Source organism: Protopterus annectens, chromosome 16.part0, assembly GCF_019279795.1.
Source record: "Protopterus annectens isolate FY-2018-M chromosome 16.part0, PAN1.0, whole genome shotgun sequence".
NCBI classification, from domain to species: Eukaryota; Metazoa; Chordata; order Ceratodontiformes; family Protopteridae; genus Protopterus; species Protopterus annectens.
This window is the reverse complement of record NC_056750.1, coordinates 330,947,299-330,962,968: the sequence shown is the minus strand read 5'-3', so window position 1 is coordinate 330,962,968 and position 15,670 is coordinate 330,947,299. Positions and strand designations below refer to the sequence as shown.

The 15,670-nt window shown below is 36.4% G+C and overlaps 1 protein-coding gene across 3 annotated transcripts in view; it reads left to right on the top strand.

Annotated features, from left to right (window-relative positions):
* The window catches only part of CARD9 (caspase recruitment domain family member 9), a 706,605-nt gene that overhangs the window by 219,965 nt on the left and 470,970 nt on the right, over nucleotides 1-15,670 (top strand). The window lies entirely within an intron of this gene.

The window sequence follows — 15,670 nt, the reverse complement described above, 5'->3', positions numbered from 1 at the left end:
TTCCTTTCCGAAGGTATCCCTTTGGTAGTTTTTGCTACCTGCCTTGACTAAATGGTTACACTGTCACGCACTGCAATACAGAGGATGCCAGGAAGTCAGTGATATGAATCCCTAGTTCTCTGCTCGACTTTGAACTGGAAGGTCCTTGGCACAACTCCTATTAAAAAGTTGTTTCTCAGAAAAAAATAGATTACTATGATTATTTGTGCATTTATTGAAACTACTTTGCTTCTGTTCTTGCAGAACATTTACAAGGGGAATGCCTATTACTTGTGAAAAGTAAAATGTGGTCAAACTGGGTGATTTGGTGCTTAAATATGATTGATTTAACTTATGTTTCTGGATAATTTAGTTATTTTTGACTGGCTTTGTTTTTCTGTTCATAAATTCATAAGTTTGAATATCAAACTTTTAATTAATTCATCTTCTGAAAGTTTTGACAATATAATCCTATGCCTTTACTTTTTATTGCACATAAAAATCTACTAGTGATTAATTAAAAATAGACAAAATGTGTGTTTTTATCTAGACATGGCAGCTTGTTCTATAATCTAATTAGGCACTGCTATAGATTCAAATCCTCATTTTCCCACTGCTTGTATTTAGATTTAGTAGCATGTTTCCTGACCTGGTATTATCCCACCGTGGGGTGTATATTGTAAATATTGTGTTTCAAAGATAAAAGAACCCGGTCCAGCACTGCTTGAAGATAAGACACAAGTCACTGTTCAGGAGTTTATATGACAGTGAAAACATTGAGAAATCTGTTAAACTACTTGTGCATCTTAAAGTTTATAACTGTAATGTTTTCGTTGTGAGAAATCTTTGAATTTTCCCCAGTTGTACAAGGTGTTTCATTATTTAAGTACACAAAACTGCATTATCCTTTGTAATTGGCATGAACAGTATATCAGCTCAAGTATTTCTTAGGATTATCCAAATCATTTATTCAGTATTAAGTGGGATCTCCTGAATGCTTTTCTAACCACTGTGGTTATTGCCTATAAACATGCCTAGATCTTCGTGACAGTATCAGTTTTGAGTATACAGCTGGTGATTTTATAATCAAACCTCAAAGCAGTCTTTTTAAAGTACAGGATGCCACAGATCTTTATACTTAACACAACAGTATTCTCAAAGCACCATAAAAATGAACAGTTTACTTATCTCCCCTGCACGACTATTGCTTCTGCATTGGAAGTAATAATGCAACCCATCTTCTATCCATCTGCATATTTGGCCATCCACATGTGATCAGTCACTTTTACCTCTGAAGGTCACAAACAGCAAAGGACCAAGTACAGAGTTCTGTAGAACTGTACTCATTACATGCATTGTGCCCAAAGGTACTCCCCTCACACATTGTATTGTATTAAGTAACCAGGTTTTGAGCCATTTAGTTACATGGCTATTATTTTTGATAGATCAGTTTATCCATTATACCTCCATGTGGATTGTGCCACATGTATTTGCTATATCCAAATATGCTGCGTGAAATTATTGGAACTTCATCAGGCTTCACGTCTAAGGTTCCACACATGTGATCAATACTAGACATGTGATCACTAAGCATGAAAATTCTATTGAAAGAACTACAACTGAAAATAACTGTATCACTCTTAAAAATATTACCTCCCACATCCTCCCAACCATTTCACTTAAATATACAAAGTCAAAATTATTGTATCTCAAAGAAGAAGAAGAAGTGAATTCTTCAAGACTAAACCTAAAATTTGCAAACTGCATATTTGTGATAACACATAATTGTGTTGCTCACAAATGAACTGCAGTAAAGTCTGTCACACCATTCACCTATGGCAGTAATTACTTGTTTGTAGAATGATACCAAATTTGGGTATTGAATCTTCCCTTCATGAATCTATATCTATCTTGATCTAGGAGAAGGAGGTGCCCCATTTCTTTCTGTCTAACCATGTCTGCAGTCACTCATTCTGTTACCATCAGTATATATGTTATGCTTATGGACTAGTAACTGTCTGCATCCAGTGTAACCCCCATTTTCAGAATAGGAGCCCTCACTGCCCTACACCCCATTTCTGATATGTACCTAACTTTTGGCAATCTGCTAAAATATTTTAGGAGACCTGACAATATTATGGTTGAATTTGTATAGGAAAACACCATGCGCTATTACACGGCCGCATGGAGACAGAGTTCTTGATTTTACTCAGGACTGTTTCCTACAACAGTTTCTATGACAACTGATACATTATGAAAATGTTTCATATATTTCTCACCTGTTTTAGTAATTTATAATTGTTGCCAAGTTACTTAGCATGTATAACAGATGTCTTTGGGGGTGAGAACCTGTTCATTTAGCTATTTAGGTGTCTTTTATCAAAATGACTTTTACTTGATTATTTTATACTTAACTTTTCTAATGTAGACAAATAATGCTTTATTAGTTTCTTTATATTTATTAATTAGGGTTGTATCGTTGGTAATACTATTAAGGGTTCTTTGTACTTTGTTTAATTAGGTTTTCATACTTGTTGACAGCTTTTATTTAGGCAAGGGTCAGTCTGTTCACACTACCTGTTTTGAATGTTGTAGTGCCTTCAATGAAATCTCCCATCCAGGTATTTTTGATATGCTTGCTCAACATACTTCAGATTCCTATGTTGTCTTTTGAATGGGCACTTGACGGGCTGACAGAACTATGTAGTGAAAGTTTTTTTCTTTCCCCTCTGCCTGACAATCATTAGCTTTCTCTTGAGCAATGACCTACTCATTTCTTCATCACAAAAGGGGGGGGGGCAGTGAAGAGGCGCCGACATTTAGGCAGCCATAAGGGATGCTTTGAGTTTTAGCTTTAAATATATGTCCTCATACATGCTCTGTTACTCTGTAGAGAAGTGAGAGCATGCAATGAACTCTCTACACTGGATGGTTCTTCACTTTTGCAAGGAGCATGCTATCATTATTCTGTAACTCAACAAGTGCATCACATTCAGTATTAAAAAGATTATAACATTTTTTGCCTTTACCTTGGTTACACTGTTGTCGCCTCACAGTAAGATGCTGTCCGGTTCGATTCTCAGCTAGAGCGTCTTCTGCGTGCAGACCTGTGTGAATGGGCGTACCTTCATTGAAGGTTGTGTGTCAGGGCTGGTAACTCGGCACGGAAAAATCAACTACCTCTCGTTAGCGGACCGGAGTTCAGCTGTGGCGACCCCTAACCAGGAAAATCCGAAAGACACAAACAAACAAACCTTGGTTACACTGTATCGCTTGTTGCATTTCATTCTCACAAACTTTTAAAAAGGCTTCCATTAGTTGTTGTACTGCTGAATTAAACATACTCGTTTTTTAAACTTATTTACAAGTTATTGTTCTGGAAACAGCATTTAAAAGTAGCATTCATCGTAAATATATAGAGATCCAGAATAACATCATTATATTTTGCACTCTCCCCTGGCACAAACGATAAACCTTTATTCAAAAGATTCATCTGTGACTCAGTCAAATTGAGTGATGAGATATTGTAAACCAAATAGTTTACATTCTCCCTTTCTTCTTCCCTAAGGTCAGGCCTTGTCCCTGACTCAGTGATGGGCATCTCCTCTTTCGCTCTCTGCTTTGCGATTGATGCTTCTCTTGCCAGACTGTCTGTTTCAGTGATACTGAAAGAGGTGGGAAGTTGCTTGAGTTAAAGGGACTGCAGCAGTTTGTTCTTTAAGCTTTGCCCCTGTATCCCCTGTATCAGCATTGACAGTTCTATTAGCCATCTCTGTGCCTTTTAATACCTCATTATTATTCCTGATTGTATCAGATACGTCATTAATTTCAATCCAAGAGCCTATAACCTCAGAGTCATTATTCCGTTGATTCAAATTCATATACTGCAACATAGTTCATGGTCAAACAAAGATGTGACCCTTTTTAAATTTATTATAATCACGCTCAAGTTTCTTCTTCTTCACTTGTTGCATTTTCACATCATAAATGCTAATTCTAACCAGCATTTCCTCCAGCCTAGAACTATATGGTTCAAACATAAATCTATGTTTTACATCTTTTAGCATCACATTAACTTCTGAGGTTAATTCCATTTCAGTTGCTTTAAAGAACTCTATGCGCAACCTTATATCTGTCCAAACAACTATCCCTAACCCTAAGGTCCCTAACCTAACTCACTTACCAAAGACTATCACTCACTTAACCCACTCATCCGGTGTTCTGTCGACGTTGTCAGATAGACCCCCTTATATAGTTAAAATTTACTTCCAGATTTAACGCTTGCCAGCATCTGAAAAGTTCTGGATGTTGCTCCCCATATGTAGGCATACAGAGCACACATAAACCTTTAGGCACTACTCTGTGGTGTATGCAGGCTTCTAAATGAATCCTCTGCCATTGCAGACTCCATTTTATACAGCTCATCTTCCACATTTATCAATAATAAAAGAAAGTTTTCCATATCACCTGGAACATTTTCCATGCTCCCTGGTTGCTCAATCTTTACTTTTGCAAAGGGCATACACCAGCAAGCATTTTTATCCACCAATCTGAAATCATTCATCGAAGGGGATTCCGCCAGTGTCCACCAGAGAAAATGCATGATCCCGAAGTGCTCCCTGGGTAAACACAAATCCCTTTCTCATAGAGAGAAGCAAGCAGGCCACTGGTTTCACTGTTCTCCATCCCTGACTGGCCCATCCAGTGCCAGGGCCTCTAAGTGAACAGGTTGCCTGGGTTACAGTTAGACCATAATTGCTCTGTGCCATAGAGCCAGGCTTCCCATGTAGTGAAAGTTGTTTTTTTTTTCCTGAATTTAAAATGGTGTCTCATAAGGCTCAGTACTGGACCCCTTCCTTTAATCATCTATTTCTCTGATACTCATTTAATTGTTCCAGGCTTGTGGTTATCTAAGTTTGCTGGTGTCTTCAAACTGGGTGCAACTGTCACATAACTTTCTGCCATAGTTACTTCAGCAAGGATTTGACTATGCCAAATCTTGGTCTACTAACAATAGTCTTAAGATAAATGTTAAGAAATGAAGTATGGCTCTATGTGGTAAACAATATTTTCCCACCTCTTATTCATGACATGCATGTCCAAGCTGATACAGTCTTCGGCGACTTAGGCTCATAGGTAAGTACTAGACTAGCTACCGCTGTGGGCCTTTTCCCTTTCGGTGTTTAAATTAACCCATATTGACAACTCACTATCACTGAACCATCATGTCTCCACAACAGTCTGGAAATCCTTCTGTTCAGACCAGCTAATTTCCAAAGGCATTTCCTGTAGGACTAAAAAGTGTTTGCTCCTCTGTACTCATCCCTCCTAAAGGCAATCATTAAACATAATGTTCCTTTTGACATATACCTTCATAAGCACATTGTTCAATTTGAAAGACCTTATAGATTCTTACGTAAAAAGATAACTGGTCTTTTAGGAGGGCAAGATGGCAGCAACTGGCTGCCTAGCCTGATTCCCAATTTTTTTAATGTATTTTTTTATATATTTGTATACAATTTTCCTTTTTTGGTTTTCAATTTCAATAATTCCATCTTTGTTTGTCTGCCTGTTTACCTTTAAGATAGTTGTGGACCTTTCTGCATAGTTTCCTTTTCTCTTGGTTTGTCCCTGAAGTCTAATGGTGCTGAAATGTCATCACAAAGTGATGGTAACTGCTAGCTGTAAAGATGTTTGATGCCATGTTCTTGTTGTGTCTGTCTCTGCTCTCAATGAACAGAGACAGAGGGAAGTGGGGTTTTAAAATTTGACCTAGACTGTCCCTTTTGTGATCCAAAGTAGGTTCTGTTTTTTGAGACTTGGAGATTCTCAGATAGAGTGGAGGTAATGTGGAGCCAGACAATCGATACCTGAATTTTGACAATGAAAACCAGCTGACATGAATGACTGGTTTTCTTTCCATTCATCACAAATCAGTTTCTGTCTGATGCAGTCAGCTGTGATGACTGGATTTTCATCTGATTAGCTTTCACTTTCTGGATTAAAATTTTTTCACCGTTCTGTTATGCAATGTCTGGCATGGATGTTGCAATAATGTCTGCATTGTGGATTTTGTTCTTCATCTTTATTTGTTGACATCTCTTGTTTGATGGATTTGTAGTTGTGTCTTGAACTCATTTGACAGTCTTGGTTATTCATAGTTTATAGGTTTGTCAGGTTTTCTTGACAACAATTTTACAAGTCTACTATGGTAACCATATTTTTCAAATCATATGTTTTCTGTACTCTGTTTAGTGCAGTATTGACTCAATTTTGTTCATATTTATACAAGTTGCATTCTCTGTGTAATGTTTTTAATTTTGTGTTTAATTTAGTCTTTACTTTTTGATTAATTTCTTGTTTACTGTTATGTTAAGTGCTTAGATTTTAAGCAGCATAATAAACTTGAACATGAATCTGGACTTGGTCTCATGTCTCCATAGTTACCCAGACAGGTAGTCAGCCCTCTCCTTACATTTAGTTTCCTACTGATTCCGTCATGGTGAACTTTGCCTTGATTTTTGAGCTGTTCAGCCTTTTTTATTTGTATTTATTTGACATTTGTTGAAAGGGAATGTCCGAATGAGCTAGAGCCCTTTTTCAGCCGAGGCCCGGGGAGAAAAATTCCATAAAAGCACGCACAAAAGTTATAAAGATAGCAATCTTTTGAGGACAATACAGAAAATATAAAGAGTAATTCACACATAGAATACAAAATATAACATCTGAGGAGAATGATCAGAGCATGTGAAAAAAATAAAAAAATAAAAATATAAATAAGACAAAGAAAAGCTACTTACAAGTAACCATCTTCATTGCTAATAAATATATAAAAGATATAAAAGAAATGTTATGTTACCTCCTACACCTTTGCAAAATCAATGGCTCCTTAAACACTTATATCAAGGATCGCAACCTTTATCATCAAATAAATGAGATTAATTGGGATAGGCATCTAACCTAGTGAATTCTAAATGTACAGCACAAGCTCCTCCTACCTGTTAAATAAAACACTACCCTGGCTGCTTTCAAAATTAACCTTGATAACGGGATAGGCAGTCATGACTTCTCCCTTGGATTATCATCTGAAGCCCTTCCAGGTAATGGGGTTAATGCTATAGAAAGTCATAGAAATCCAAGGACTTATTTGGTATGGCTCTTAATAGTCGTATTGATTACTTGCCTATTATTAACCTGTAAACCTATCAATCTGGACTATAGTTCACTGTTGGTAGATTAAGAAACTACGAGGGTATTGTAGCCTAATGGATATGATTTTGTAGTATGTATTTCTGTGTGTGTGTGTGTGTGTGTGTGTGTGTGTGTGTGTGTGTGTGTGTGTGTGTTTGTGTGTGTGTGTGTGTGTGTGTGTATATATATATATATATATATATCTATATATATATATATATATATATATATAATTTATTTTTATTTTACATTTGTTGACTGAGAAAGTCCGACTGGACACATGTCTGTTTTCAGTGGAAGCCCGGGGAGAAAAGCTCCAACATATAATATGAAAACAGTTTAAACACAATAATTAGAAGTGTAAATATATTTGTTATACATCAAAATGTTTTAGTTGGCCAACCCTGTGAATGTTAAATATGCTGTGTCAGTACACTTTTTTACATTTTTGCTGGGGGGCTGGGCCCCCCAAACCCCCTGCAATTAAATATAACAACTCCAATATCACACTACAGTGAGGTAATGGGTAAATCATGCCCAGCTGGCATGTCAATCACACAATGTTTTTTTCTAGGATGGCTAACTTAAACAATTCGATGAATTTCAATTCGATGTTTAGGTCATTCTCTGAATAGGGACTTCGACAGTTAGGGATCGATGATTAGTTATTTGATAAAATAAAAGTTCAGCAAAGTGATATAGACATATGGTCTTTTGTACAATTATCAATCCAGCATTACATGCATTGCTCAATTCCTGCCCTCTGTTAAACCTCACTACTCCTCTAAAACATTATTTTGCATGTATTGTTCCCACAGTTACCATTTTTTTTTCTTTGTAATTTGCTCCTACACTTTTCTAAAGATCCCAAAGTTCTTTTATCTCTGTTACAATATTTACTGCTTCAAATACAATTGATTTCAACTTTGATTTCCATTTTCTAGTAATTGCTTTTTTGGCAGCTTTCAGAATGGTACTTAACAAGGCAATTTAGACCTTGTATCCCAGCTCAAACAATAATTTTATTAGTTACACCCATTTATTCACCCAATATTTCTGACATCAAACCCCACCAGCAACAGTGGTACTTTCTTACATTCTGCTTCCCTCTGTATCATCATTGTTCAGTTAATGTTGTCAAATGTTTGCCTGTCTGATCCATATCTATCAATTATGGCAACACCCTTGCCATTCTTTTAACTATTACACACATAAACACTTTATAATCATGGTTTAAAATTGAAATAGGCCTATATAAACCTACTGTAGTGTGAGTAAACCACAGTCAATCTCATACTGTGGGAATACGGTTGACTTGAACTGTGTACCATTGTTTGTAGCCAGTTTAATGGCTATTCAGTGGCCTTGAACCATGCTATTATTTGTTAGTTATTCATAGATGGTACATATAATATCTCTCCATTGTGACTGACCATAATAGTTCAGTACTACTAAGCAGCTTCTGCCATTTAACTCACACTAGTCAGCAGCTAGTTCACTACTACTAAGCAGCTTCCGCCATTAAACTCACACTAGTCAGCAGCTAGTTCACTACTGCTAAGCAGCTTCCGCCATTAAACTCACACTAGTCAGCAGCTATGTTTTGCTAAGGACCTTGTGGTAAGGTTGTTGGCAGTAATGTCTCTTTTATCTGAGATGGTGTACAGATAATAGAGAACTAACACTTTGACACACATTTTAAATTGTCCAGATTAATGTTAGGCCATCATACTGACATTTTGGCTTTTTCACATCATTTATGGGCTACCTATTGAAATGTTGGCACTCAAAATGCTGAGTGCCATCAAGCCAAAAAAAAAAACACTGAAAACCCAGAGAAAAGTGACTCTTGAAAATTGCTGTTCTCTTAAAAACTCCTTTTTTGCAGGAGAGGCAAGCTCCCCCATGCACCCTCCCATGTGGGCAGCAAGCCCACCACACCCCCTAACCCCCTAATTTATATATATATATATTATATATATATATATATATATATATATATATATATATATATATATATATATATACCAACTCCGAGATGCCAATACTTTGGAGAAAAGGGAATATTCTGAGAAAAGGCATTTCAGACTTAATATATGTAAGTCCATTATTTTGGCTATTCAGTCTCCGGGTTTCAGATCTCCTTGTAGCGGGTCCTGACATTTCAAATATTTACCCATTTTATAAGATCTTAATGTCCTTCCTACCATTTCTTTAGCATTTCAGCATGTTGTGATCTACTATTCTTACTACATTAATAAGGCATCATGCTCTGACAATTGTGATCTGATGGAGCTCAGGAAGTTTGCACTGTAACTTCCAATGGGCAGAGTCTAAGCCTTTTGACAGAATCAAATTATGTCTTCACATTTCAAACAAATGCACTATTTTAACTTCTGCCCCTTTTTTCTGATATAAAAAGTGGGGCATTCTTTGCATATAGTAATGTACACCACTCCACGAGTGTGGCAATTAAATTGTCTGCAGACTATTATCTTCGTATTGCCCACATTAATAGTGTCCCTGTATTGAATGTATTGCCACATTTTGTCATCTTCCCATTACCCCTATTGTTCCTATGTGCTATATTGTCAAACAAATTTTTAAAACTTTTGCTCCATTTACATACAGTCTTGGGCCATGCACTGAATTTATCATATCTCCCTGTTGTTCCATAAAATCCCCCACATTTTATATCAGAAAAACAGAGTCAAAGTTAAAACAGCAAATCTATAAACACATATATGATATAAAGAAAGAAAAAAATATGAACACTGAATAGACATATTACCTATCATACAAATCATAATTTTCTATTTTCTATTCTTGAGAAAGTGGAACATAATCTGAGGGGAGGCCTTTGGACAATAATTTTGGAACATTGGGAACTGTGGTGGCAAATCTATTTGAATGCTACTGCACCACAAGGACCCAATGATATTACCATCAATAGTCTATTGAAAAAGAAAACATACGAGAAATAGACAAAATTGTTTTCCATTTAGGCATATTAGTCGTGGAATATCATTGCATTTTAGTAGCAAATTTATAACAGTACAATAACAAAGTTTTACATGGTAAGAATTTTCAACTACTAAGCATCTTTGAGGGACGTAATTTTTTTACAATGCTTCTTTAAGATTTTAAATTTAAGATCATGTGATCAGCAGAGAGTGTATAAATACAGGTCATGTGACACTTTAAATTATCTGATGAAGCCTTTTTAACGTAGACGAAAGTGCTTATCTGTGTATATTTTCAGTGATTTTATGCAGATTATACTTGAATAAACCATTTCTACCGCTTGTCTGGCTATGGGCTTTTGCTTTGATTTTTGAGTGTGTGGTCTATGACCATATTTTATTTTATTAGTTGACAGTTGTGTTATGGCTTTGGGTGGACAGTGCAGTTTTGAAACAGGAACACTCCGGCTCAAATTAGGAGCTATGAATGACTCTGCGTAATGTGACACTTTTAATTCAGCAATTGACACAGAAGATGCCTATGAGTAATTTGGACAACTATGACAGTATACACCTCTCATCCAATCCAGATTTTGATTTCAACAGCCAACTCAGTGAATTCATTCCACCAGGACAGCAGCAACTCTGTTTCAGCCCAGCTGAGTATCCTGGAAATACTTGTATTCCAAATAGTTTACATGCAGTCAGTATGGATAATTGGTTAAACAGACTCACGATTTGAGCATCTCAGATGCTGGTATTATGCTTTCTATTGAGCAACAGTTGGGTGAATTCCATAAAAAAAACTTTAAGGTACGGTACACTACAACAGGAGAATACTTATTTCAAGGAATGTATTAGAGGACAGTACCAAAAGGTTTGAGATCATGGAAATACCTAACTGAGCTTATACAGCATTCATTACTACATCAAGAACTGCTTGCAATGTTTGCTAGACATGGATGCGAATTAATGGAGCTGCTCATAAAATACAGTCTTAAGGAGATGTACGCATTATACCTCGACATTAAAAAACTGGATTTCATCCATTACTCGGGCATTTCCTAAAATGACTGTAAAACAAAATATCAGACTGTATTCCATGACATTAAAAATGTGCACAAGTATTCAGCAATGGAAAACTAGGAAATTTGAATGAGACTGTAGTGAATATTTGAAAGGTACTGCTTACCCTATTCCACCAAAAGGGCAACAAAGGGGTAAATATCAGAATGGGCAACTCCAAGAAGCTAATGAAGTTTATCAAAGTATATCATGATGAACAGCAGGAAGAAGAACACCCTTTGGATTATCCTTTGCCGCGCAGATCAGAGAGGCTACAGAACAGGAGAACAACCAACAACAGCCCTTTAAACAATACCATCTCGGCCAGCCTGGAGCTAGAGGAGATATTTCAACAAGAAGAACAAATATACATAGTAAAGGTAATTGGTTTGGATGATATAAGTAATTGCAATATTATTTTCAATAGTACCAGAGACTTTAAGATATCCAACTACAGTACTTTTAATATAACTGAAGATCATGCTGAGTTGTTTAGTAAAGGTTATATTTTTGTGCCAAAGAGATGAGCTGCTATTACTACCATCATTAGTGAATTAAAACTGTTTACCAGAAAATTTAATTTGCAATTAGTGGTCCATAATGGCAATTATGGACTATGAGCCCCCAGTACATTTAATCCAGAACTTCATCCTACTACTAGTGCATTTGAGCAGATTTGTGAGATGGATATCCATTATTTATTGAGCCAACATTTGATGGCCCCTTTGCACAATCCTGATAAAAAACAATGGGGTATTATGCATGACCTAAAAGCTGCCGACACACTGAGAGTAATGCCACCTGATAAAGGCAGAGGCTTGATAGTCATGAACCAATATGACTATGAACAAAGGATGCATAATATCTTGTATGATGATACATATGAGGAAGCTTCTTTTAATGAAGTTAATATTTCATACAAGAAAATTGATTTACAGCTTTTTGACATGTTGACGCAAGGTCAAATTACCCCCAAAGAATACAATTTTATGTGCATCGATAACCCAAAAGTTACTACATTTTTTGGAATGCCCAAGATCCACAAGAGTCTGTGCAATCCTCCTTTAAGGCCAGTTGTGGATGTGGGCACATCCAAGATCAGTTTTATTGCTAGATACATCAATCAGCAACTTAAAGTACAAGTTATAAATATCCTATGTTTATGCAGAAACGCATGGGATTTTCTTATGAAATGCCAGGAACTGGATGATGTAACGAACACTATGTTTTTGACAATTGATGTGAAGGACCTTTTCAGCTGTATTCCTCATGACATCAGTCTTGAGCGGTTCACTGATTATTTAACAAACAATATGGATCTTGCACATGATAAGATCAATGTCTTGAGTCTACTGGTCGAGTTGGTTGTTCCCGACAATTTCATATTTTTTGAGAGGCACTATTTCAAACAAAGTACAGGTATTGCCATGGGGCAGCCTGTGGACCCTTATATACCAATATTATAAAGGCAGCATGGGGGGGGGTCTAACTATCTCTTAAATAGTTCATTCATCAGTTCAACAAGAATGTATGTGTGGTATCTGGATGATATTTTTCTTATCTGGGCAGGATGAATAGAAGGTATTGATTTTATACAATACATCCATAGCACTACCCCATTCCTCAAATTCATTCCCATAGATGGCTACAATACCATTGCATATGTAGATGTCAAATTATCAAAAGAGCATGTAAACAATATATTGACATCTAGAATATATTGAAAACTTACTTACTCCCACACCCTTCTTCATTTTAGTAGCAGCTACTCTTACCATCAGAAACAAGCTGTTGTAAAAGATCAGATGGTAAGGGCACCCAGAATGGTTTCTATTTTTGAGGAATTAATTGAGGAGTGCAATTTACTTTCTAATATGTTTTAAACTTAGGGGTTACCCCGTATGCATGATTAATACCATCAAGAGAGAGGTTGTCTGCAAAAGGAAATCAGGAAAACATATCCCTTTATTCAGCATGAACAAAACTATAGAAGAACCCCTGTTTATCAGAACTCTCAACATGTTACAATCTAACCTAAACATTAATGAATGCAACATTGTAAACCCTGGACATTCGTTTGTCACCACTCTTACTATGGATAGTAAGTACATTTTAATTAAAAACTGGCAGCTCATTCAAAATGATAGGGAGACATATGAAAAACTTGGTGTATGGCCCAAGACTGTATATAAATGAGGGATCTATATTATATCATCGAACGCTTAAAAAAGTGAACGCTGATTGATCGATCTAATTTAAGTGAAAGCTTGCAATCTCGAACTGTCAGATCAGCGATTGTTTTTCCCAGGGAAAAAAATCGCTGATCCAAAACACATACACACAACACAAGCACACCAAACAAACAGAAATCCACACACATACACCTAAAATCTGATACCTAACCCTACACTAAACTATGCACACACCACTAACTACCCACTTACCATAACCCAAACCCTAACCCTAAGGTCCGTCACTATCGCACATTCACCTCACCCGCTCCCTAACTCACTTAAATCCGCCCTAACCCTCATGTCCACTCAAACGCACACACACCTAACCTGAGCCCTAACCCTAACTCACCTAAATCCCCCTAACACTCACATCCACACAATCGCACACTTACCTGAATTCGACCGGTAACTTTCCACCATAACACTGAAAATACCGAATCAACAGAAACGGACAACTGAATTCTTTCCCTAGGAAAAAATTTGAGTTTCTGCTGCTTCGATATTTTGCAGTTTCGCGAAATTAAGTTTGATCAATCAGCGTTCGCTTTTTTAAGTGTTCGAGGATATAATATAGACCCTAAATGAGGCAAAAGTTTTAAAAACATGTTTGATCATATAGCCCACAGTAACAACATGGGTAATGGGAAAATGAGAAAATGGGGCACGTAGTCAGTGCCAATACATTCAATATGAGGACACTGTTAATGTGGGCAATACGAAGATAATGGTGAGCAGATGATTTAATTGCCACACACATGGAGTGGTATACATTGCTATATGTAAAGAATGCTCCGCATTTTATATTGGAAAAACAAAAAGGAAGTTAAAGCAGCCATCTATGAACACATATATGATATAAAGAAAGAAAAATACGAACGCTCTGTATAGAAGTATTACATATTATACAGATCATAATTTTATACTTTCTGTTCTTGAAAAAGTAGAACATAATCTGAGTGGAGGCCCTGGACAATCATTTTTGGAACAATGGGAAATGTGGTGGCAAATCTATTTGGATGCCACGGCACCACCAGGACTTAATGATGTTATTACCATCAATAGTCTATTGAAAATGATAGCATACAAAAAATAGAATATATTGTTTTCCATTTAGGCATAGTAGTTGTGGAATATCAAGTAGCAAATTCATAATAGTATAATAACAAAAGTTTACATGGTAAGAATTTTCAATTACTAAGCATCTTTGAGGTCAGTAATCCAATGACTTACATAAGGATTTATATTTAGCTGGATGAGTTTATTAAGCATGCTTGAATAGGAATGGTGTTGAATAACTTTGCAGGGTTAAAAATAGGTGGTATAAACAGTTTTCCTCTCATCTTTGCTTTGATGCTCTTCTCGAAGAAGATAATTAGGCTGAGTAGCCAAGGATCTGCCTTTGACAAAACTGATTAATAGGTTTTAGGTTACCTAGGCCTTTGTTTATTAATTCTATAATGATCCCATTCCATAGCCTTACAGATAAGGCTGTTCAGGCTTATAGGTCTGTAGTTGCCTGGATTGGTTGATGCCCAGTCTTTGTTAAGGGGGATGATTGTTGCAGTCCTGAATTTGTTTGGTACAAACCCTGATTGGAGGCTAATATTGAAAAGTCTCTGAAGGGCTTTGGCAGGTCATGTTTCAGACTGAACAGTAGGAATCCTGGTATATTATCTGGCCCAAAAGAAGCAGTGTTCTTGGCCTTAGTTTCTTGAGGACGTGTTCCTTCAAGATTTGAAGGTGGGGGTGCAGAATCTGATACCAAGTTTAGGCAACACGGAGGGAAAGGGAGTGAAGTTAGAGGTAAATTTATTTACTAGTAGGTTAGGTATGTCTTCAGGCTTAGAGTATATGATATCTTTCAATATTAGATCAATGCAATTTTCAGCGTTATTTCTGAGGTTTTTGACATAGTTAAAAAAGACTTTGTGATTGTCTTTTGCCTGGGTGGCTATTTTTAACTCTTATCTAGCTTTGGTTAATTTAATCAGGATCTGAAGTTCTAATTATTAAGAATATTTCTGGTATTTGCAGAATTAGATTTGTTTCTACATGCAATGAGCGTTTTCCTTTTATTGTACAACCTGTTTATATTAGCAGTCTACCATAAAGTTTTATTTTTAAACTTGGTATTGTATTTAGTTCAGTGGAGGACAGGTGTTTCTATGTAATATTTACATACTCATAGAACGTGGCAGTGAAGAATTCCATATTTGTAGTAGGATCCTCAATGTGTAA